General features: G+C 40.8%; 1 protein-coding gene across 4 annotated transcripts in view; it reads left to right on the top strand.

Moving 5' to 3' along the window:
• The window catches only part of LOC134227993 (TLD domain-containing protein 2), a 671,450-nt gene that overhangs the window by 396,486 nt on the left and 249,491 nt on the right, over window positions 1-25,473 (top strand). Inside the window, exon 1 of one of the 4 annotated variants that reach the window (XM_062709738.1) lies at window positions 17,927-18,583. The exons of the other annotated variants lie outside the window; for them this stretch is intronic. The gene's annotated coding sequence lies outside the window, so the exon portion shown is untranslated. Of the gene's footprint in view, window positions 1-17,926; window positions 18,584-25,473 lie in introns of those variants that run through there. 4 annotated transcript variants of the gene reach the window in all.

Raw genomic sequence — 25,473 nt, 5'->3', positions numbered from 1 at the left:
TCATAACCTGTTAGAATAATCAGGTATTATTCAGCGTTAACCACGCAAAAATAAAACACAAGTATCTCTTGGTTTTAAAAGGATAAATATTTATTGCATCATTGTCATAGTCATTGAGGTCTGTTCACAAATTGATGAAACCTTCTGGGAGGGAGGTCAACTTGCGTTATACTTTGTTACACTAAAAGGTGAGGAGGGTGGGTACTACCAAATGTTACATAAGAATAAAATTTATTTGAATGTATTTTTTTAATCACTGATTGAAATTGCTGTTTATCGTTATCATATATTAGTCATTATCGATATCAAGATGCTAACATAGAACTGATATGCTAAAATACCAAGCGAATATTGATTTCTCGACACCACAGTTCCGCAAAACTATGTAAATGGTTATGATGCAAATTCTATTTTCGTTTCTGCTAGCTGCATTCTTGATATCTGATCATGTTTCCTTATTCTAACAGTGTTCAAAAATACCAAAGCAATACGTAACTTCTTACTACGCAAAAACTAATCTATTCGATGACCACTAATAACTAAAAAATGGCTTGCGACATAACAAACTTCATGACTCGTAACGACATTGGACAAGACTGCTGCTATTATGATTTTGAATCTTGCAACGAAGCTGCAATTCAAGCCCGCTTAGCGTCGATAAACTGGGAATTGATTTTTTCGGATTGTGATGTGGACGAGGCTGTATACCGGTTTTATGGTATTATTTTTGACACCATCCATGAATATACTCCAATTCGTCGCAAAAGGTCTCGCACACATTTCAATCAAGCATGGTGGACTCCTGAACTTCGCAACCTCCGAAACAGATTGCGAAAAGTTAGGAAACGTTTTCTCAAATCACGGACTGAGGTTAACAAGGAATCGCTTCGAAATATGGAGGAGCACTATTCATCCCAGCTGAACAGAGTTTTCTACGAATACATACAGCGCAACGAATCAAATGCAAAACGGGATCCGTCGTCGTTCTGGTCATATGTGAAAAAGCTTAGACGGAATAACGGTATCCCACAGAATGTCTACTTCAAGGAAACCAACGCCGATAATGCGGAAGGTGCTGCCAACCTATTCGCTGAATTCTTCAAGAACGTGTTTTCGAATGTCCCCCCTGCTCATTCACCTGAAGAACATCAGGATTGTATGAGTAGTTTAGCACATTACAATATTCATCTGCCGCAATTTAATTTTTCAGTTTATGAAGTCCAGAAAGTTCTTTCATATGTGGATGCTTCTGAAAGGCCCCGGCCCTGACCGTTTACCGCCATCGTTCATCAAGCAATTTGCTGCGCCTTTAGCTTCGCCAGTTTCAATCATATTCAACCGTTCCCTCAATAGTGGAGTGTTCCCGTCAGCGTGGAAGGTTGCATCAATTACACCTATACACAAGTCGGGGAATATACATAACGTGGAGAATTATCGTGGAATTTCTATTCTAAACTGTTTACCCAAAGTGCTCGAAAAATTGGTCTATGATGTTATGTACCACGCGATTCGTCCAATGATTACCGAGCATCAACATGGATTCATGCGGAAACGATCTACAACCACTAACCTCATGGTGTTTGTCAACTCATTGATTAAGTCAATCGAGAAAAGACGACAAGTCGATTGCATCTACGTGGACTTTAGCAAGGCGTTCGATAAGGTTCCTCATGGGCTCGTTGTCGACAAAATGAAACGTATGGGACTACCGGACTGGGCTACACAATGGCTGCAGTCGTATTTGATTGATCGCTCTGCCTTCATCAGTATCAACGGAATCAGTTCGCCCAGCTTCGAAATACCATCAGGGGTTCCCCAGGGAAGTCATTTAGGACCGTTAATCTTCATCCTATTTGTCAACGACCTCTCAACTCGTCTGAAATCCTCGAAACTTATGTTTGCCGATGATCTGAAAATATTTCGTGTGATTAGATCTAATCTTGATTGTTGTGCACTCCAGCAAGACATAGACTCTCTCCTTTACTGGTGCACTCTGAATGGCATGCAGGTTAACATTTCCAAATGTAGTGTCATTTCTTTCAACCGCTTGCGTAATCCCCTGCATGTTGATTATTCAATGGGAAACAACAATCTTCTCCGAGTTAGCACGGTCAAGGACCTGGGAGTAGTAATAGACTCAAAAGTGAGATTCAATGAGCACATCACGACGGTAACAGCTAAAGCTTATGCTCTGTTAGGCTTTGTTAAAGGAATACAAACGCTTTCCAGGATGTTTACGCGCTCAAATCTATATATTGTGGCGTCGTTCGTAGCCTGCTGGAATACGCTGTAGTTGTTTGGGCACCCTACCACGTCACACAAACCGACCGAATAGAAGCTATCCAACGGAATTTTATCCGATACGCTTTACGTGTGCTGCCCTGGAATGATTTCGCCAACTTACCACCTTATGAAGAAAAATGCCGGCTAATTTCTCTGGAGACATTGGCATCTAGGAGAAAACTTCTACAACGGCTCTATGTTTATGGACTTCTCAACGGGATGTTGAATGCAGCGCTCTTCTAAGCCAAGTAAACTTTCATGCTCCTCAACGACAACTACGTCAACACTCGCTCCTTTGGCAATCTACCCGTCGCACCAACTATAGCTTTAACGAACCGTGGACTTTGTGCTGCCGTGCATTTAATGAAACCAGTGAAGTGTATGATTTCGGCTTAAGTAAGTCTACATATAAACGAAGGATCCTCCATATAGTATAAGTTTCAATCTGTACAACAATAAGTTGAAGATTAAATAAATAAAATAAATAAAATAATTAAAATGTAGGATAACATTTTTTTTGGCATTGAGACTACTTCTAGCCACTCTCGGAAAAATTCGGAACTCGAAGGAAGCAATCCTGAGGTTCGTTTCATAAGACTTATGTCCAACATCACCAAAGTACAAGTCAGAACGATTTCGTTGCAGTAACTTATATATGACTCAATTTGCCTGTATATTAGTAAAATAAACTTGTTCATAACACGTGTGCTACTCGGAACATATCTGGATGGGAAGGGTCGTTTGACCGAAACTCATTCAGGCGAAAGCCATTTGACCGAATGCCATTTGGCCGAAAAAACCATTAAGCCCAATCTAGACGGAAGCCATTTAGCTGGAAATGTTATTGGGCCAAACGGAACATGCGTTATGTGGCAGTATAGGTTATTTGGCTGCAAATGCCGTTTGGCCGAAATGGTTTTTGGCAGAAAGATCCATTGGGCCGAAAGGGTTAAAAGTCCGAAAATGTAATTTGGCAGAACAGGTAGCTTGGGCGTTAAAGTGGTTTGGCTGAATAGGTCATTAGATCGAATACGTCGGTTGGCCTAAATGGTCGATTGGCAGAAAGTGTCACTATGAAAAGAGTGATATAAGAAATAAGGAGTGCGAGTGAGGTATCTCGTTTCTAACTTTTCACAGTGAGATGTGAGAAATGAGAAGTGTGAAAGGACGTCTGAAGACGTGTGAAAACGTATCACTGTTTGCTTCTCGCTCATCATTTCTCATTTCTCACTTCTCACATCTCACTTCTCACTCGTCATATCTCACTTCTTATTTCAAACATTTCGCTTCATTAAGCATGGAAACCTCCTTTTTAAAGGATCAAGAGCCTCCTTTTGAGAGGCTTAGAATCCTCCGTTTCGGAGGCTAGGAAGTTTCTTTCAAGAGGCTCGGCAGCTTCCTTCTAAGATCCTCGGAAGCCTCCTTTCAAGAGGCTCGGAAGCCTCCTTTCAAGAGGCTCGGAAGCCTCCTTTCAAGAGGCTCGGAAGCCTCCTTTCAAGAGGCTCGGAAGCCTCCTTTCAAGAGGCTCGGAAGCCTCCTTTCAAGAGGCTCGGAAGCCTCCTTTCAAGAGGCTCAGGCCTCCTTTCAAGAGGCTCAGGAAGCCTCCTTTCAAGAGGCTCAGGAAGCCTCCTTCCAAGAGGCTCGAAGCCTCCTTTCAAGAGGCTCGGAAGCCTCCTTCCAAGAGGCTCGGAAGCCTTTCCTTCCAAGAGGCTCAAGCCTCCTTCCAAGAGGCCTCGGAAGCCTCCTTCCAAGAGGCTCGAAGCCTCCTTCTAAGAGGCGCAGAAGCCTCCTTCCAAGAGGCTCGGAAGCCTCCTTCCAAGAGGCTCGGAAGCCTCCTTCCAAGAGGCTCGGAAGCCTCCTTCCAAGAGGCTCGGAAGCCTCCTTCCAAGAGGCTCGGAAGCCTCCTTCCAAGAGGCTCGGAGGCCTCCCCAACAAACAACGACAAGCTACAAATAAGCATCTAGGTTGAATTATTGTTTATTAGTGATCTTCATAGCTGAATAAAATGGATGCTGAATAATTTGCTAGACAGATTTCATTTCATCATTTAATCTAACTAATATTCGACATGGCCAATTTATTTGTTTACTACCTTTATTTGAAGTCGAACTTACGTTTTCGTTTTATCACATTTCAGCACATTGGGGAAGTTTAACAATGTACTGAACTAATAAGTTCTCTGTTCGACTATGATGTGATGCTCTGAAAGGGTGGTCGAATTGAGTTTGAATAGTAAGTTAATAAGCAGGCATTAGACATCCTTCTTAACCTTTGTCCTTCTTAACCATTGGATTTCACATTTATCTGATCTATCGCACAGTGGAAAAAAACATGCTTTTTCAGTTTGAGAGAAAATCTGGATTCTAGATTTGGGAAATTTGATTTATAGAAAAATAAAGATTTATTTTCAAGACATGCTTTTTATTTTCGTGATTTATTAAAGTGTCGGAGATTATAACGAACAAAACTGCTGGAGCAATAAAAAAAATCATGCATTCATGCTGAACTAATTTTTTACTAACTAACGAAATTTACTAAAAGCCGGACATAACGCCGTTGAATAACATCGGGAAATTATTGAATCTTTGATGTGTGGAATCCCAATATTATCGCATGGATGTTGATCTTTATTGCGGCGAAATTGGAATAATCTTAGCATTTGACAATCATATCGCAACCGATTATCAAAAGATTCTGAGGAAGGCCGAATATACATTGATTTTATTTTCATAAATTCATAAATAGCATTGGGGACGGATTTTATTTTATCGTTTATCGACATTATTTTTACGTGTTTTTCCTAGTGTGCGATGGTTATGACTGGCTGAACAATGGTTGAAATAAAATCTTGTACAGTTATTAACAAACTGTAGTTTGACAGATCGACTTATTGAATAAGAGTCCAATTATGATTCATATTCAGCCATAAGATTATTTATGTTATGCATTGAGTGAGCCATATCTAACAAATCAAGGATGGCGCGGATGACAACGTTACCGGCGGATGATCAAATGACAGCAGTTCGAGACCCGATTTAGGAAAATTTTAAAATGATTATATGAAAATAGCAATTGCTTCAAAATACGTTCATTGGAGATCTTACTGATGTTACCTTCTATGCGTTATTATTTTCGAAGAATTCACATGTAGCTGAATTGAGGCTTAGTAAAATGCTTATTAAAGGATTAACGAATCAGTTAATAAAGTTGTTTTTCAAAATGAGATGTTATAGTTGTATAACTTCGCCAAAATTGTGTGAACAAAGCTTGAACAGAAGTTGTGATAAGAAATAGTACAGACATAATTCAACACAGCGCTGAATTAAATCATCACACTGATGTTAGTTCAACTAGTGAATGTTTGTTGGGTCCTTCCAAGAGGCTCGGAAGCCTCCTTCCAAGAGGCTCGGAAGCCTCCTTCCAAGAGGCTCGGAAGCCTCCTTCCAAGAGGCTCGGAAGCCTCCTTCCAAGAGGCTCGGAAGCCTCCTTCCAAGAGGCTCGGAAGCCTCCTTCCAAGAGGCTCGGAGGCGCCCTTCCAAGAGGCTCGGAGGCCTCCTTCCAAGAGGCTCGGAAGCCTCCTTCCAAGAGGCTCAGGCCTCCTTCCAAGAGGCTCAGGAAGCCTCCTTCCAAGAGGCTCGGAAGCCTCCTTCCAAGAGGCTCGGAAGCCTCCTTCCAAGAGGCTCAGGAAGCCTCCTTCCAAGAGGCCTGGAAGCCTCCTTCCAAGAGGCTCGGAAGCCTCCTTCCAAGAGGCTCAGGAAGCCTCCTTCCAAGAGGCTCAGAGCCTCCTTCCAAGAGGATCGGAAGCCTCCTTCCAAGAGGCCTGGAAGCCTCCTTCCAAGAGGCTCAGGAAGCCTCCTTCAAGAGGCCTGGAAGCCTCCTTCCAAGAGGCTCAGAAGCCTCCTTCCAAGAGGCTCAGGAAGCCTCCTTCCAAGAGGCTCAGAGCCTCCTTCCAAGAGGCTCGGAAGCCTCCTTCCAAGAGGCTCAGAAGCCTCCTTCCAAGAGGCTCGGAAGCCTCCTTTCAAGAGGCCTCGAAACCTCCTTTCAAGAGGCTCTGAACCTCCTTTCAAGAGGCTCAGAAGCCTCCTTTTAAGAGGCTCAAGCCTCCTTTAAGAGGCTCAGAGCCTCCTTTTAAGAGGCCTCAGAAGCCTCCTTTCAAGAGTCTCAGAAGCCTCCTTTCAAGAGGCTCCGGAAGCCTCCTTTCAAGAGGCTCAGGCCTCCTTTCAAGAGGCTCCAGCCTCCTTTCAAGAGGCTCAGGAAGCCTCCTTTCAAGAGGCCTGGAAGCCTCCTTTCAAGAGGCTCAGAAGCCTCCTTTCAAGAGGCTCGGAAGCCTCCTTTCAAGAGGCTCAGAGCCTCCTTTCAAGAGGCTCAGAAGCCTCCCTTTCAAGAGGCCTGGAAGCCTCCTTTCAAGAGGCTCAGCCTCCTTTCAAGAGGCTCAGAAGCCTCCTTTCAAGAGGCTCAGAGCCTCCTTTCAAGAGGCTCAGCCTCCTTTCAAGAGGCTCAGGAAGCCTCCTTTCAAGAGGCTCAGAAGCCTCCTTTCAAGAGGCCTGGAAGCCTCCTTTCAAGAGCTCAGGCCTCCTTTCAAGAGGCCTCAGAAGCCTCCTTTCAAGAGGCTCAGGAAGCCTCCTTTCAAGAGGCCTCAGCCTCCCTTTCAAGAGGCCCGAAGCCTCCTTTCAAGAGGCTCAGGCCTCCTTTCAAGAGGCTCAGAGCCTCCTTCAAGAGGCTCAAGCCTCCTTTCAAGAGGCTCAGGAAGCCTCCTTTCAAGAGGCTCGGAAGCCTCATTTCAAGAGGCTCGGAAGCCTCCTTTCAAGAGGCTCAGAAGCCTCTTTCAAGAGGCTCGGAAGCCTCCTTTCAAGAGGCTCGGAAGCCTCCTTTCAAGAGGCTCGGAAGCCTCCTTTCAAGAGGCTCGGAAGCCTCCTTTCAAGAGGCTCGGAAGCCTCCTTTCAAGAGGCTCGGAAGCCTCCTTTCAAGAGGTTTCGGAAGCCTCCTTTCAAGAGGTTTCGGAAGCCTCCTTTCAAGAGGTTTCGGAAGCCTCTTTTCAAGAGGTTTCGGAAGCCTCCTTTCAAGAGGCTCCGGAAGCCTCTTTTCAAGAGGTTTCGGAAGTCTCTTTCCAAGAGGTTCTGGAAGCTTCCTTTCAAGAGGTTGCGGAAGCCTCCTTTCAAGAGGTTCCGGAAGCCTCCTTTCAAGAGGCTCCGGAAGCCTCCTTTCAAGAGGCTCCGGAAGTCTCTTTTCAAGAGGTTCCGGAAGCCTCCTTTCAAGAGGTTCCGGAAGCCTCCTTTCCAGAGGTTCCGGAAGTCTCTTTTCAAGAGGTTCTGGAAGCTTCCTTTCCAGAGGATGCGGAAGCCTCATTTCAAGAGGTTCCGGAAGCCTCCTTTCAAGAGGTTTCAGAAGCCTCCTTCCAAGAGGTTCCGGAAGTCTCCTTTCAAGAAGCTTCGGAAGCCTCCTTTCAAGAGGTTCCGGAAGCCTCCTTTCAAGAGGTTCCGGAAGCCTCCTTTCAAGAGGTTCCGGAAGCCTCCTTTCAAGAGGTTCCGGAAGCCTCCTTTCAAGAGGTTCCGGAAGCCTCCTTCCAAGTGGTTCCGGAAGCCTCCTTTCAAGAGGTTCCGGAAGCCTCCTTTCACGAAGCTCCGGAAGCCTCCTTTCAAGAGGCTGGAAAGCCTTCTTTCAATAGGCTCGGAAGTCTCCTTTTAAGAGACTAGGAATTCCTTCAGTAGGCTTGGAAGCCTCTTTTCAAGATGCTAAAAAGCTCCATTCAAGAGGCTCAGAAGCCTCTTCTTCAGATGATTGGAAGCCTCTTTTCAAGAGGCTTGTAAGCTTCCAATCAAGAACCATGCAATCCTACTCTCAAGGGACTTGGAAGCCTCCTGTCAAGAGGTTTAGAACCCTCTAGGAATTCATTGAATAGCCTTGAAAGCCTCCTTTCTAGAGGCTCGGTAGACTCTTTTCAAAAAACTCGGAAGCTTCCTATCAAGAGGCTCGTAATCCTACTTTCAGGGAAGCCTATTTCAGGGAAGGTTCCAAGCCTCTTGAAAGGAGGCTTCCAAGCCTCCAAAAGTCTTATAGGAAGCTTGATGCATAAACCTAATTTCTAATTATCTTAAAATCCAATTTCCAACGCTACACGCAAAAAAGCGTTCCCAAATGTGTTCACCAACAAAAATAGAACGTGACTCGTGGTCCCGAAACCGTGACTAAAAATACACCGTTCGCGAATTCATGAACATTTTTTTTGCAATTAATTTTCGATTTGAAGCCCAAAATCATATTCAAAGTCAAATCTAAAATAATTTCAGTAACCAATATCCTAATCACTTCTGTATATATATTCGAATTAAAGACATTTTCCATTATTGTTTTTTTTTTCTCACATTGTCAACTTTTTGGGTTCAACGGGCTCAGTGATCTAGTTGCTACCACTCCTGTTTTTATGTGGCCCGTTTTCAAGAGGCTCCGGAAGTCTCCTTTCAAGAGGCTCCGGAAGTCTCTTTTCAAGAGGCTCCGGAAGTCTCTTTTCAAGAGGTTCTGGAAGCTTCCTTTCAAGAGGTTCCGGAAGCCTCCTTTCAAGAGGCTCCGGAAGTCTCCTTTCAAGAGGCTCCGGAAGTCTCTTTTCAGGTTCCGGAAGCCTCCTTTCAAGAGGTTCCGGAAGTCTCTTTTCAAGGGGTTCTGGAAGCTTCCTTTCAAGAGGTTGCGGAAGCCTCATTTCAAGAGGTTTCGGAAGCCTCCTTTCAAGAGGTTTCGGAAGCCTCCTTTCAAGAGGTTTCGGAAGCCTCCTTCCAAGAGGTTTCGGAAGCCTCCTTTCAAGAGGTTCCGGAAGCCTCCTTTCAAGAGGTTTCGGAAGCCTCCTTTCAAGAGGTTCCGGAAGCCTCCTTTCAAGAGGTTCCGCAAGCCTCCTCTCAAGAGGTTCCGGAAGCCTCCTTTCACGAGGCTCCGGAAGCCTCCTTTCAAGAGGTTCGGAAGCCTCCTTTCACGAGGCTCCGGAAGCCTCCTTTCAAGAGGCTCGAAAGCCTTCTTTCAATAGGCTCGGAAGCCTCCTTTTAAGAGACTCGGAATTCCTTCAGTAGGCTTGGAAGCCTCTTTTCAAGATGCTAAGAAGCGTCCATTCAAGAGGCTCAGAAGCCTCCTCTTCAGATGATTGGAAGCCTCTTTTCAAGAGGCGTGTAAGCTTCCAATCAAGAACCATGCAATCCTACTCTCAAGGGACTTGGAAGCCTCCTGTCAAGAGGTTTAGAACCCTCTAGGAATTCATTGAATAGCCTTGAAAGCCTCCTTTCTAGAGGCCTGCAGACTTTTTTTTCAAAAACTCGGAAGCTTCCTATCAAGAGGCTCGTAATCCTACTTTCAGGGAAGCCTATTTCAGGGAAGGTTTCAAGCCTCTTGAAAGGAGGCTTCCAAGCCTCCAAAAGTCTTATAGGAAGCTTGATGCATAAACCTAATTTCTAATTATCTTAAAATCCAATTTCCAACGCTACACGCAAAAAAGCGTTCCCAAATGTGTTAACCAACAAAAATAGAACGTGACTCGTGGTCCCGAAACCGTAACTAAAAATACACCGTTCGCGAATTCATGAACATTTTTTTTGCAATTAATTTTCGATTTGAAGCCCAAAATCATATTCAAAGTCAAATCTAAAATAATTTCAGTAACCAATATCCTAATCACTTCTGTATATATATTCGAATTAAAGACATTTTCCATTATTGTTTTTTTTTTCTCACATTGTCAACTTTTTTGGGTTCAACGGGCTCAGTGATCTAGTTGCTACCACTCTTGTTTTTATGTGGCCCGTTCTTACTTCATAGCTCAATCTTCGTTACCACGTTCTGCCAAACGTTTCCCACCTTTCAATCAACAAATGCATATTAGGAAAGATTCCGAATTATTCCATTTGTGTCAAAGAAATGATGACAACTCGAAACCGCGATTGTTGCTCGTGAGCTAAGCTCCGCCTAATTTCATAAGTTTGTTCTCCGGGGTTAACGAATTTGAGACGTTTTTGATAGGCCCAGTAATGTGCATACTGTTTGATCAATTGAGAGGCGATTATTTTCATCCTCGCCGAGAATCCATCAACGGTATCAAGACATTGAATGCATTTTTCGTTTTCAAATCCAGCTCAATCAGCTTTGTATTTGAATGAAAATATTGACGCTCAATTCAATTCACAATGAACATAAATCAATGTGAGATGTTTACACAGAGTCAACGAGAAAGACCATTTCGAATCGCCTATCTCAAGGTCGACGGTATTTGCTCTCTATCAACAAGGAGCCTGCTGCAGCCGATTTCGAAGCATCTCCACCTGTTATCTATGCGACCTAAACCAACAAATGAACAGACAAAGATGTCATTCATCAAGTTATTGAAATCTGAGGGGAACTGACTGATAAGCGGAGACAATCAGGGCTAGAAGCAAGAAAGCTTTCAAGAACTAAATAGTTGAGTCAAATATTGACTACAACAGAACGGTCTGCATTTCCTAGATGCCAATAAAAGTTATTTGTAGATGCATGTTGATTGCTTATGATTCAGTTGCAAATTCCAATGTCACACTAATTTATGGAGCACATTTCAAAAATGCTATTGGAATAATATTTTCCATAAATGCTTTGAATTATAATATTCATAATACATAACTATAAACGGCGCTTAGATAAATTGTACAAATTAAATATAATTTAACGATGTTCTGATTTGCCAAAACACACATTTGAGAAAATTCTATCGCTGAACAACTCAAATACGTAGGACATGATTTGATAAGTGCAAGAAGCATCAATAGATACAGCGTGGACACAATGTCCTACGATTAATTGATCTGTTGACTCTGATTTGGAACTGACTACCTCTTACTGTCAGCGTCTCACAACAATGGTCTTGCAGCGCATCGAAGAGTGAGGACTGACGTTTTCTCACGTAGACACGCATGTGAGAAAAACAAGCGGCGCTACCTGCTCCCCTTATCGGCAACCTCCTTCTTCTGTCTCAACCAAGTCTTGTATACAAAAATGTATTCAGGATTGTCTCACATGGCGAGGCGCACCACCGCAGCACGTCTCCGAAATCAGAATACCACAACGCGATCGCAGAACTCCCATTACGATTAGGCCGTAATTCAAAGTGCACGAATCGTCATTTGAGAGCGCGCTTCGTCGAAACCATCACACCCAGCCAGTAGCGATACCACATCAATTAGTGACAATTTAGGACTGTGTTGCTCATATGTGATGTGATACGCCGATTGTTTCCAATGGATGCGGAATTTCAGTACTACGTCGCTTCAATTCGAATAGAGGCCGCCCCATCCACTTATATATCCACACTCGGCTCTGAGCTTTAGTTGTGTTTCTCTATCGAAGGAGAAAGAGTTTGGAATTGGAAACTCGGTGTTTGTTTTTGTACGGTCTTTCTTGCGGTGGGATCTCATGCGGCGTTTCGAGGGATTGGTTTGTGGGGGATCGTTAGTCTGTAAAATATTTTCGATGATGATATCTGATTATTATAAAACTAAGCCAAATGATATGTATAGTGAGTACGAAGTTCTTTCGATTCCGCTTGAAGTCTACGAAGGGTTTGTCAATATTTTTCCATCGGATCGATAATAATTTTCACTGGATTATTGTCCGACATTTTGGCCAAAAAGGATGTCTGATCACAGTTTATGATTCTTTGAATAACAATATCTGTCAAAATGGAAAAATGCTGATCCATAGAACTGCTGCCCAGGTTCCAGTTAGTTTTGCCACACATACGGGTCTATAAGATAGTTGGGATGCTGAACCATATACTTTTGAATTTCCGAACGGAATCCATTTGGACTTTGAATCGGAGCCTTTCGGGCTGCTGAACCGTATTCTTCTTGGCTTTCAAATGGAATCCCTTTGGATTTCAGAACGGAATATTTTGTGCTTAGGAACGGGATCATTTTTGACTATCAAACGGAATTCTTTTAAGCTTTAGAACGCAATCCTTGTGGACTACAGAATGGAATCCTTTAGAACTTCCCAGCAGATCATTTTGGGTTTCTTAACGGAATTTGTTTGAGCTTCCAACCAGAATTTGAGCCTCCGGTCGGAATCCTTCTGAGCTTCCGAATGAAATCCTTGTAGGCTTCCTTACGGAAGTCTTTTGAGCTTTCAAATGATTTTTTTAGGCTTCCGAAAGAAATCCCTTTGAACTTCAGAATCTTTCTGAGTTTCTGAACGAAATCCCCCTGAGCTTTCAAACGGAACCTTTTATAATTCTGAACAGAATTCTTTTGGGCTTCCGGATTCAGGAAGGAATTCCTTTGGATTTCAGAACGGAATCTATTTGTGCTTCGGAACGGAATCATTTTGAACTTTCAAACGGAACTCTTTTGTGCTTTAGAGCGCAATCCAATTAGGCTACTGAATGGAATCCTTAAGAACTTCCGAGCAGATCCTTCTGAGATTTCAAACGAAATCTTTGTAGGCTTCAGTACGGAATTTTTTGGATTTTTTAATGAAATTCTTTTAGGCTTCCGAACGAAGCCCATTTAAACCTTCGAACGGAATACTTTGAACTATTAAATGGTATCCTTTTGGACTTTGGAAAGAGGCCTTCTGAACGGAATATTTCTAAGCTTCTGAGTGAAATCTCCCTGAGCTTTCAAACGAACCATTTTAGGCTTCCAAACGGAACCTTTTGGAATTCTGAACGGAATCTTTTTGAAGTTCCAAACGGGATTATTTGTGCTTCTGAGCGGAATCTTCCTGAGCTTTCAAACAGAATCCTTTTTAGCTTTCAAACGGAATCTTCCTTGAATTCAGAAAAAGAAATGCTTTGGATTTCATAGCGTACTTTTTTAGGCTTCTATACAGAATCATTCTCTGAAAATCTTTGGGCTTCGAAACGAAGTTCTTTTGGACTTCCGGGCGGAATCATTAGTATAAAATATCCGAATAAAATCTCTTTGAGATTTCGAAAGGGATTTTCTTCGACTTCCGAACTCTTTTGGGCTGAAGTACAAAATATTTCAGGGTTTCCTAATGTCATCATCCGAACGGAATATTTTTCAGCTTTTTAACGGAATCTTTTTGGACTTCAGAACGGAATCAACTTGGACTTTCTAGTGAAGCCTTTTCCGTTACTGTACGAAATCCTTGGAGGTTTCCGGAAAAAAATCCTTTTGGACTTTTGACTGGAATCGTTTTGAAATCTCAAACGAAACTATTCTAGACTTTCGAACGGAATGCTTTTGTGCTTCTGAATATAATTCTTAGAATGGGCTTTCGAGCACGATTTATTGTGCTTCTAAATGGATTTTTTGGACTTTAAAACGTGATCCTTTTGGACTTTAGAGCGGAACTTCTTTGTACTTTCAAGCAAATCCTTTTATGCTTCTGAACGGAATCCTTTTGGTCTTCAGAGCAAAATCCTTACGAACGGTTTCCGAACGGAATCATTTTGGATTTCCAAACGAAATTCTGTTGGGCATTATGATAAAATTTTTTTGGCTACCGAACGGAATTCTAATCTGAGCGAACTCTTTTCAATTTTCAAAAAGAATCTTTTTGGAAATTGGAACTTAGCCTTATCCTTTGCAACGGATCGTTTCGGGGTTTCCAAACGGAATTCGATTGGATTTCCGAGCGGAGCTTTTTGACCTTTGAATCAGAATTTCTTTGGACTTTCGAACGAATCCTTTCATCTTTTTTGATTATGTTGGAATACTTTTAGGCTTTCGAACAAGATTCTTTTTGGTTTCCGATGGAAATCCTTTTGGTCTTCCGAACAAAATCCTTACGAATGGAATCTTGTTGGGTTTCCGAACGGAGGAGGATTCCAAATAAAATTCTGATGGTCCTCCGAGCGGAACTCTTTTCATCTTCCGAGCGAACCCTTTTAGACTTTGGAGCATAGCTTTTTGGGTTTTTGAACAGAACATCTTGGGGCTTCCGAACGGAATTCTGTTGGGCTTTCGAACTAAATTTTTTGAACTTCCATACGGATTTTATGGACTTCTGAATGAATCATTTTGGAATATCGAAGGGAAAGTTTTAAACTTCCGAACAGAATCCATTTGGATTTCCGAGCGCAGCCTTTTTGGCTTCTAAACGGAATCTTTTTGGACTTCCGAAAGAAATCATTCAGAACGTCCGGGTTTAATCCTTTTGAGCTTTCGAACGGAATCATTTCCAACTTTCGAACGAAATGCTTTTGGAATTCTCAAGGAACGGAAAACATTTGGGCAACCAAACGGAGCCTTTTTTAGCTTTCGTGGGAAATGGTTTGAGCTTTCAGAAATCCAGAAACAGAATCCATTTGAGCTTACGAACGGAATCGATTTAGTGTTTAGAACAGAATCCATTTGTACTTCTGAATTAAATCCTTTGGACTCCTGAACTTAATCGCTTTAAGCTTCCGAAAGGAATCCTTTTTGGCTTCCACACGAAATTCTTCTGATCTTTCGAACGGAATTCTTCTCGACTTCCGAATGAAATCCATTTGGTCTTTGGAGCGTAGACTTTTGCGTTTCTGAACGGAGTCCTTTTAGACATCCGATCGGATTTCTTTTGGGCTTCTGAGGGAAAATCGTTTGTTTTCCAAATGGAATTATTTTGGATTTCCGAACGGAGTCCATTTGGTTTTCCGAGCGGAGCCTTTTGGGTTTTCAATCGGAATTTCTTTGGACTTTCCAGCGAATCCTTGTATGCTTATGAACGGAATACTTTTAGGCTTTCGAACAAGATTCTTTTTGGTTTCCGATGGAAATCCTTTTGGTCTACCGAACAAAATCTTTACAAAGCTTCCTGGAGCTTTCGTATGGAATTGTTTTGGGCCTTCGGATGAAGTTTTTTAGGCTTCCGAATGGAATCCTGATGGTCCTCCGAGCGGAACTCTTTTCAACTTCCGAACGGAATCCTTTTGGACTATGGAGCGTAGCTTTTTGGGCTTTTGGATGAAATAATTTGGGGCTTCAAAAACGAAATTCTGTTGGGTTTTCGAAATAAATTCTTTTGGGCTTCTGAACGGAATCTTCTTGGACTTCTGAATGGAATCATTTTGGACTATCGGACGAAAAATTTTGGGCTTCCGAAAAGAATCCATTTGGTTTTCCAAGCGGATTCGGAATTCTTTTGGAACTTCCGGGCTGAATCCATTTGAGCTTATTTCCGACTTTCGAACGGAATGCTTTCCGAATTCCCAAGGAACGGAATTCATTTGGGCAGCCAAGCGGAGTTTTCAGGCTTTCTGAGATTTTTTTGGGCTTTCAAACGGAATAATTTTGGACTTCCAAATGGGATCCATTCGAGCTTACGAACGGAATCGATTTGGTCTTCAGAACAGAACCCATTTGTACTTCTGAATTAAATATTTTGGGCTCCTGAACGTAATCGTTCTGAGCCTCCAAAAGGAATCCTTTCGGAAAGCTTTCGTAAAAATCGTTTGACTTCCAAATGGAATTCTGTTAGGCTTTTGAGCGAAAATCTTTGGGCTTCCTAGCGGAGTCCATTTGGACTCCTGAGCGAAACCTCTTGGGCGTCTAAACGAAATCCTCCAAATGAAAACGTTTCAGGTGTCTGTCCCTTTGAACTTTCGAACGAATTTGAATCTTGGCTTTCGAACGGATTTCCTTTGGACTTCGGAACGAACCTTTTTGGGGTTCTAAACGGATTCATTATGGGGTTCAACACTAATTTCTTCCGAACAGGAACATTTTGGACTACCTAACGGAATTCTGTTGAGCTTTGAAACAGATTTTTTTTGGACATCAAATCGAAATTTATTTGGACTTCCTGGCGGATATTTTTGAGCTACTCAAAAGAATCCTAAAAGGAGCTTCCGACAGAAACCCTTCTGGACTGGAAATCAGTTTGGACTTCCGCATGAAATAATTTTGGACCTGCGAACGAAACTATTTTCAGCTTCCGAATGGAATCATCTTTTTGTGTTCCCAAATGGAATTCTTCTAGGCTTTTGAATTAAATTTAAGACTTCCGACACTTCCGAACGGTATGATTTTGCACTTTCGAGCGAAATAAATCAGAACGGATACTATTTTTTTGGACTTAAGAAAAGATAAAGCGAAATGAAAGAAATTTGGGCTACCGAACGGATTCGTTTTTTTGGACTTCCGAACATAATTGCTTTGGACTTCATAACGGGGTCCTTTTTGGGCTTCCGAACGAAACCCTTTTGAGCTTCTATTCTGGATTCCTGAACGGAACCTTTTTGAGTTCTTTTCGTCTTTCACGCGAAATTCTTTTCGAATTCGGAATGGATACTTTTGGGTTTTTGACCAAATCCATTTGGGCTTCTGAACGAGATTTTTCAGGGGCCCTGAACGAAACCTTTTTGGGCTTTCGAACGAAACTTCTGAACGGAATTATTTTGGAAATCATGCAGAACTTTTAAGTTTTCGAAAGAAATCATTTAGTGGTTCCGAATTTAATCTTTCGTGGATTTCGAACGGAATCTTTTTGGGCTTCCGATTGAAATTGTTTTGAGCTTCCGAACGGAATCATTCCGGATTCAGAACGGAACCGTTTTGAGCTTTTAAACAAGATCCTTTTCGTCTTTCGAGCGAAATTCGTTCCGAATTCGGAATGGAGCCTTTTGGATTTTTGACCAAATCTTTTTGGGGTTCTGATCGAAATCCTTTTGGGCCTTCGAACGTAATTATTCTGCAGTTCTGAACGGAACTTTTTTGGCGTTCATGCAGAACTTTTTAAGTTTCCTAACGAAATCCTTTTGTGGTTCCAAATTAAATATTTCGGGGATTCCGAACGGAATTCTTTTTGACTTCTGAGCGAAGCCTTATGGGCTTTTGCACTGTATCTTTTTGGCCTTCTAAACGGAATTCATTTGGACTTTTGAGCAAAATTCTTGTGCGCTTCAGAACCAAATCCTTTTCGGTTTCCGAACGAAAACATTCAGGGCTTTCAACGGAATTCTTTTGAGTTTTCGAAAGGATTTCTTTTGGACTTTAGAACGGAATCATTTTGGACTACCGAATGGAGCCATTTTTGGTCTTCTGGGCGGAATCCTTTTGGCTTCTGATCAGAATCCTTTTGAGATTCCGAACGGAAGCCAAAAGGTTTCTTTTGTTCATCTTTATTAACGTGTTTTTTTTTAATTCAACACTAGCCAACAGGCTTCAGATCAAGTTCCTTTTCAGATTACAAACGGAAGTCATAAAAGGATTTTGTTCGAGTGTGCAAGACATTGAAGTGTGATTTGATGGGGTCGTATAATTCACAGAAAATCTCCACTTTAAACCCTGATTGTAACTGATTATACGAATTCGTATTTTGATTTTGTTTGGTGTCTTGTACTAGTCTATGTCTTCTTTCTACGGGTCAAGCCTCTTTCTCTTATACAGATATGTAATAGGTACCAACAAACAAATGAAAATATGTTTGAAAGTAGGTTTTCACGTGTGCAAACTTACCCGAGAAACATTTCATCGCTGTTGATAAACACGAACCAATCAGGATGATTCGCACATCTTAACAAACATTTTTCGATTTTTGTAAAATTCAATCATTTGACCCCTGCCGCCGGCCTGCTCTGGTACCGCCACTGAGCACGCAGTCATTGGCCCGGCATGCGCGGCCGGGTTGTTGGGAAGACGTTCACTTCAGTGTCATTCTTTCGGTCGTTTCGTTCCGTTCGCTATCGGTGCTCTTGGGGACAAACAGGCGCGATTTTGGTGTTCACGACGGCGATAAAACAAAATACAAATCAAAATAGATATATCCTACACACAGTGTTCTGGTTAGTTGTTCAACTTCAGACCGGTATTTTTGCCGAGAGAAGAAAAAAAAAACGGTTTCAGATGGACTTCTCCGTGAATTAATTGGATTATCGACGGTTTCGCGTTACGACGTTCCCGCGGACCGGGCATGGAAAGTTTTTAATTGGACAAGTTGCGGGTGACCTCCGGGGGATAGTGGTTGGTTTTGATTTGAAATTCAAGGTCGTCAATTTGAATATCCATCCAACAGCGGGATGCGCATTATTATTAACGGTCGTGAAAGTGTGTAAACAGAAGATTTTATTGTTTAGTGCATCAGTCAATATTGCGAGGCGTAGGCGTTCAGTCGGAATGATTTCAACAGGGACATGGTTTGAGTGGTTTGACGAGCACTTTTGAACAAAGTGCAACGTGATTCAAAAACAAACGTTTGATAGTGCACTCGTAGTGCCTTTATTTTTTACTACTGTGAACTTTACGATCCGTACTGAGTCATCGATACAGTGTGGTTATTAAACGTTTACCGTTTCGAGAGGTGTTGTCGGCACAAGCCGGTGAAAAATAACTCACGTTTTATTTTCTTCATTGTGAGTAGCAATACGTTTTTGTTTTCGTTTCGGTTGGTTCTTTATATTGTTTTATTGACAATGCAATCCACTACTGGTGCATTGCTGCCTAGCAGTTTTGTATTTATGAAGCTCTTCAACCATAGAACAGAAACTCATTCCCGAAGGTCGTGAAAGCTTCCTAGGTCAGATCGGGATTTGAACCCAGCCACCTTCTGCTTTGTATACATGAGTGTTTTGATGTTAGACTCAAGACAGAGATGCGTCTCCTATTTTCAAAGTCTCTTCTTCCTTCTGGATAAATCAATTTTTGCTAAGAATGAAAATACATATGTCAAATATGTATTCCTAATTAGTGGATTGATTTTATTTTCTCATACCCAGGGGACCGGAATTCGATGATTATTATCATCATATAAAATGATTGATGAAATGCTCTTCGACTATTAAAAAGAAAAGTAGTCCTTGAAGTTAAAATAATATGAAAGGAAATCGCCACAATATTTGCTCGTTGTCTCAGTTTGGTGTGATTTGTTTACGTCTGTATCATTATCGTACCTTTTGTACGTTTGATCGACAGAATATAATATCCATAGACAGTTTCTCAAGGTGCGTTTTGAACTAAGTAGACCCAAAGTCCCAATAGTGGAGGAACTAAGCATATCCTTACAGTACTTTAGAGCTCAGAGCAATGAATCTGAAAGCACTTTACAACCAGTTTTTTTTTACGCGGTTGGAATTCATTAATTCCTCGGGTAACCTGAACTTTCACAGCTTTTTGAATACCCCATGAGTTTTCTTCGATTTTTTGTGAAGTTTTCGTGGGGTTTAATTCATTGTTTCATTAACTAAAGGAACGCAACTAAAGGAACGCTACCGAAACTATTGGTGCAAAGAGCAAACCATTTTAAGGAAATTTGGGGTACAATACCTGTTTTGAATGAATTCCGTTCTAAACCAACATTTGAAAAGGGCGTAACACCCAAAATGTATTCCTTCTGATTCTTCGTCCTCATATATTGCTATATATGTAGACAAAGAATCAGAAGGAATAAATTTTGACTGTTACACCCTTTTCAAATGTCGGTCTAGCGTTGATGTGTTTGACGTGGGACTACGTCTGTGTTTTTATATGTTCGCTGCAGAAAATGTGGTTGCATCGGTAACGTCAGCAGAGATTATTTGGTGGAAAATTTTCGACGGACGTCGCAAGATTCAAATTTCCGTTTGGCGACTCTTATTGATCGAAAAACTCATTATTGAATATAAATGGAACCTTCCCAGAACCAGCATTGTATACAGGAGAGTTAATTTAAGAGGGATTTTCTGCAAAGTACAAAACAGCCGAATAGTTCTGCAACTCTGTCTGGAGGATTTAGGTGTCTGATGTCAGAGTAAACACGACGTTCGACACGACTCACGTAAAGGATTAACAATAATTATTAATGAACTGTAAATTTTCTCTGTCACGTCGTGTCGCATCGCGCGGTCGCGTCTACTCTGGCTTCTCCTCCAGGATGACCGCCTTTCGCCGTTGACATTCCCTGCTTTAACGATGGACAATGGTAACCGTAACAGTGACAGGGATTGCAATGGTTTTACACTTCCAAAGGTATTACATCAATTCTCCGAGGTTAAGGTGAGAAAATGGGCTCACCCAAAACCACTCCAAACCAAATGAACGTGCATTGTCCAATTTGTTTGCTTGGTGGAAAAGAAATCGAATCGCTTATTTACCAATGTTTGTTTATAAACTATAGCGATCAGAAAACGGAACAGTTAGCTTCAAGTTCGAATCAAATTTGCTGCGATAATTATCGAGATTAGTATAATCAAAATACGAAGCCATTCAACCGCGCAGGAGAGATGGGTGTAAAGAGGACAAGAGAGGCAAAGTGGAAATATGCTTGTTTGTTGAATAACGATGAAATTTTCAAAGTAACTATTTGATTTAAATATTTTAAATTTTCTGAGCAATTTTGGTTTATTATGTGGTTTTTAGAAAGTATTCAATGTATTATACATCCAAAGATAAACTTTCAGATCCTAATAACGCCACTAGACGGCTAATTGAATTTAAAAGCGCAGACGATGCAGATTCGTTTTGCAAATTTCAGCCCGCGTGTTGCCATCGCACAGTAGCGGTACTGCAAATAAATGGCAGAAAAAAAACCCAAAGCGCATTTTTAATCTTTCATAGCGGTAGGGTTTAAAAACTGTTTGCGGAACATTGTTTAATTCTAAACTTTAGCCATTATTTAAAAAAAAATTGCAGAGCTTGATAATAAATTTATATTCAGGTAGAAGGTTTTAATTTGTTGGATAGGCGGCAGTCACCCATCATTATGTGTTAAATTGAACCATTATCGTGCGATTTCTCATTTTCTTCTTAGCGGACGAAACAACTGGCACAACTCACCAAGAATTTATCATAATTGTCAACATGTATTTTGACAATAAACGACTAACTACTTGATATCATATTAGAACATACATTGAGTAGGGTGGATGATAAAAATATATAAGCAATATCGCATACAATACCCGTTTAAAGATGTTGTTTGTTTGACAGGTGATGAAAAATCTGGCGAAAGAACATCAACCACTGAGTACCACATAATATAATTAAAAATGTATCATTCCCAAGAATACTATTTTTATTGACTCTACCAGCAAAATTAGTAAACTGATATTTCTTGTGGGTATATATAACATTCATTTCTTATTGAGGTACTTGAAATACCATGCGCCTCCATATCGATCAAATCCTTTCAACTCTTGAGGTTAGGATTAATCGGTAATTATTATTATAAACTGATACAGAAGAAAGAGCTCCATGACAGTTCGTTTGCTTACTCGGTCTTGTTCTTCATTACAGGAAGGTAAACATTGGGCGGTTCAAAACAAATCATTAGATTGCCAGTTCCTATTTTTAGCAGCGAAGCTTCCCAAAACATACAATCAACACTGATAACGCATGCACAACATCAATTGTATCGGAAACTTCGAAAATGATGAAACAAAAGTCTGGTATTGTTTTCGCACCCCTGCTATAGTGATCCCGACTAGCATCCGAAGATGATACCAGTCGAGACCGTTGGAATATGGATTAATTTAAAAGACTAGTTGGTTCACTGATTCATTGTACGTATTTATTCTGTTCTTGACTATTAGAGGTGAATTTGTTACATCGTTCCTAAAACTACCCAATAGGATCAAATGGGAATCATGCGATACAACCGTTGTATCCATTCCTACCTCGATTTTCGTTGAACGAGCGTTGTTCGTATTCAATCGGACGATTCCATATGTAAACATATTTTACTCATTGAAATACGTCTGCGGGATTAGATTAGACTACATAGTCAAAGATTTCAACATTTTAAAGAAAGTAATAAGACACAAACTTTTCAGGCAGGATAATTTATACCGACATAAATGTTATTGACTGAATAACTCAATGAATAATCAAAAATAATATTTCGAAGATTCATTCGGATCTTTCTCCCGTTTTTTTAGGAATTTCTTTAAAAAATCTTTTAGAAAACCCTTCGAAAATTCCCTCAGGAATACCTAGGGAAATTGTCAATTCATTTGAAAGAAATCCTTATGGAATATCATAAGGCATTTCTATGGAAATCCATTTGGGAATTACTAAGAAATCCCTTCGGAAGCTCGGAGAAAAATCTTGGAATTCCTTCGAAATTGCCCTCATGAGTTTCCACCAGGAATTTTTTGAAAATTCTTCTAGGAATTCAGTTGCTCATTCCACTGGAATATTTTTAGCAACTCTCCTAGAAACTTCTTTAGACCTTCGGAAATTTCTTTTGTAATTCTTTCACAATTTTCTTTGAGCATTCTTTCGGGAATCTCTTCAAGGAATCATTTATAAATTCTTTTATGTATCCCCCGAAAAAAATCTTTTGGAAATTCCCTCGAGAATTTCTTAGGAATGCTTTTCGAAATTCCTTCATGAAATCCTTTGGAATTTCCGTTAGAAGCTCCCCAGAAAATTCCTTTAGGATTTCCTATTTCATTCTTCAATAATTTTCCGGAAGAATTCTTTCAAATGATTATTGCAGGAGTTTTGGAATGAATTTGATATTTTTTACTAAAGAAATTTTCGGAGAAATTTGCAAAGGCCTTTCGGGAGGTTTTTGAAAAGAATCCCTGGAGGAATGTTCAATAGAACTAGTAGGGGATTTTTATAAATTATTCCTGGAGGAGTTCCCGAAAAAAACTTCTAGAGGTTTTACTAGAGAAATTTTGGAAGAAAATTTCAAGAATATTCATCCAGGTAATATTCCACGAATTTATCCACAAGCTCGTTCGGAAAATCTACCGTAAAAAGTACAGTGGACCCCCGGTAGTTGACCGTTTTTAATATGAACCCTTTTTTGTTTGAAACCCGTTTGAAAATCGTTCAAATTATTGCGCTTTTTGCACTTTGCAAGGGTTTTGCGGAATATTTTTCTCACAGTCATCTTTTTCTCACACTCAATAAAAAAAAAGATTTTCCGTGTGCTCAATCTTAAAACAAATAGACGTCAAATCATGGCGGAGATAGGCCTTTTCATGTGACACTGCCGAACCTGTCACTTTCATAGAAGAACTGTCATTTGACGGTAAAATCAGCTGATTTAAACGTCTCGTGAAAAGGTCCATCGATTTAGTGTACACGCTTACATGTGACTAACGAGAAATGAGTTATAATTGGGTAGATTTGACGACAAGAATCGATCAACTTGAAATTAGAGTTTTGGCAGTACTTTCAGCAATACTGTCAGAAATTCCTTCAGATATTGTTTCGGAAGTACCATTCCCTCAGCTCCCGTAATTCCTCCGGAATTTACTTCAGGAATTTCTGAACAAATTTTTAAAGGAATTTCCTACATTCTTGAATTTCCCCGGTTATTGCTGTTCGGGATTTCCTGCAGCGATTCTTTCGGAAAATTCTCGGAGATAGATCACGAAATTCTTTGGGAAAATTTCAACGAAAGAACTCTAGGATTTCCTTCAAAAATTCCTATAAGAAAACCTTAGAAAAATCCTTAAGTAATCTCGCTTAACTTTCCAAAAGGACCTAAGTAACATTTTTTGCATGAATTAATTTGAATAGCGCAATCTACAGAAAAACATTAAAGCCTTTGATTGCAGTACTCAAATTGATTCATGAAAAAATGTTACTTAGGTCCTTTTGAAAAGTTAAGCAAGATTTCTTAAGGATTTTTCTGAGGTTTTCTTATACGAATTTTTGAAGGAACTTTTGAGAAATAGAAACTTTTGAGAAATACTTGCGGCTTGAGAATTTCTTCAAACATTTCTTTGGAAGTTTCTTCAAAATTTCTTCCGAAATTTGTCTAGGAATTCCGTCGAAATTCCATAACGAATTCTATTACGATTTTTTCGGAAATTCTTTTATAAATTTCTACGGAAATACCTTTAATACTTTACCTGTAGAAATTTGTTCGAAGTTCCTACGAAGTTCCCTTAGAAAATTGATTCAGAAAAACCTTCCGAAACTCCTTAAGGAGAATTCCTTTCATGAATTCAAATATCTGATTCAGAAATTCCAGTGGAAATCGGTTTAGGAATTACTTCGAACTTTTTAAAGTAATTGCTTAAGCAACATTTATTTGAGTTTTCGCGAATATAATGTGAAAAAAGTGTGTTTGCTTGGAATTGCTTCGGAACTTCATCCAGGAATTAAATCGTTGGAAAAAATATCGCTCTCGTTTTACAAAAAAAAACTAATGCGATATATTATCAAAATCGTGAGAAGCACAGTCAACCATGATTGATTTCCATTTGACGTTTACTCCCAACACATATAAGCCATTTTATGAGACGGATTCGATTTTTTTTGAATTTTGAGTGGACGGCTCGGTCTATGTTTTGGTAAATTTGCATGCAAACCATCATCATTTCATTCCATTTTCGCAAATGTTCCTTTTGAAATGTAAATATTAGTGTCAAGTTTCCTGTTATTTGGACTTTCTATAAAATGGCTTATTTCTATATGAATCATCATCATCATCGTCATCAATGCAGAAAACATTCAGCAGCATGTACACTAATAAAATGTCAAAGCGATTGAAACGCTAGCGCCTCTTGCCACGATCGAGTAGCACAGAGGTATTTAAAATCAACCGTTTAACACATAAACGATGTTGAAAGTGTGAGAAGTGTTACGTCTGTTTGTGTATGGTTTTACTAAAAGGAAGTTCCGAATGGTTTCCTGGAGGAAGTTTATGAGGAATATCCGGAGAAATTTATGAAGACCTTTCCATAGAATATTTCAACACATTAACATTTGGCTTAGCTTTAGCTTAGCTTTAGCTTAGCTTTAGCTTAGCTTTAGCTTAGCTTTAGCTTAGCTTTAGCTTAGCTTTAGCTTAGCTTTAGCTTAGCTTTAGCTTTAGCTTAGCTTTAGCTTAGCTTTAGCTTAGCAGCTTTAGCTAGCTTTAAAGCTTACTTTAGCTTAGCTTTAGCAAGCTTTTAGCTTAGCTTTAGCAACTGTTCCACCAGCAGCACTGTTCAGCTCTGTTCCTGTTCCAGCTTTCCACAGCACCAGGCTGTTCCACTCCCTGTTCAGCTGTTCCACTGCTGTTCCCAGCTGTTAGTGCAGCCAGGCTGCTGCTGCACCTGTCTCACTGTTCCCAGGCTGTTCCAGCCCACTGTTCTGCCTGTTCTGAGCCCACCCCAGGCACCCTGTTCCCCACCCTGTCTGTTCCCTGTTAGCCCAGGCACTGTTCCTGCAGCTGTTCCTGCAGCCCCAGGCAGCTGTTCTGGGCTGACTGGGCCCAGCTGAGCCCCACCTGAGCTGTTCCTGTTTGAGTCCCAGGCCCCACTGCAGCTGAGCTGCTCCACCCACCAGCTCTGGTCACCTGACAGCCACTGAGCAGGCTGCT

This window comes from Armigeres subalbatus, chromosome 3 (assembly GCF_024139115.2).
Source record: "Armigeres subalbatus isolate Guangzhou_Male chromosome 3, GZ_Asu_2, whole genome shotgun sequence".
NCBI classification, from domain to species: domain Eukaryota; kingdom Metazoa; phylum Arthropoda; class Insecta; order Diptera; family Culicidae; genus Armigeres; species Armigeres subalbatus.
Note: the sequence above shows the minus strand (reverse complement) of the source record. Positions and strands in the feature narration are given on the sequence as shown.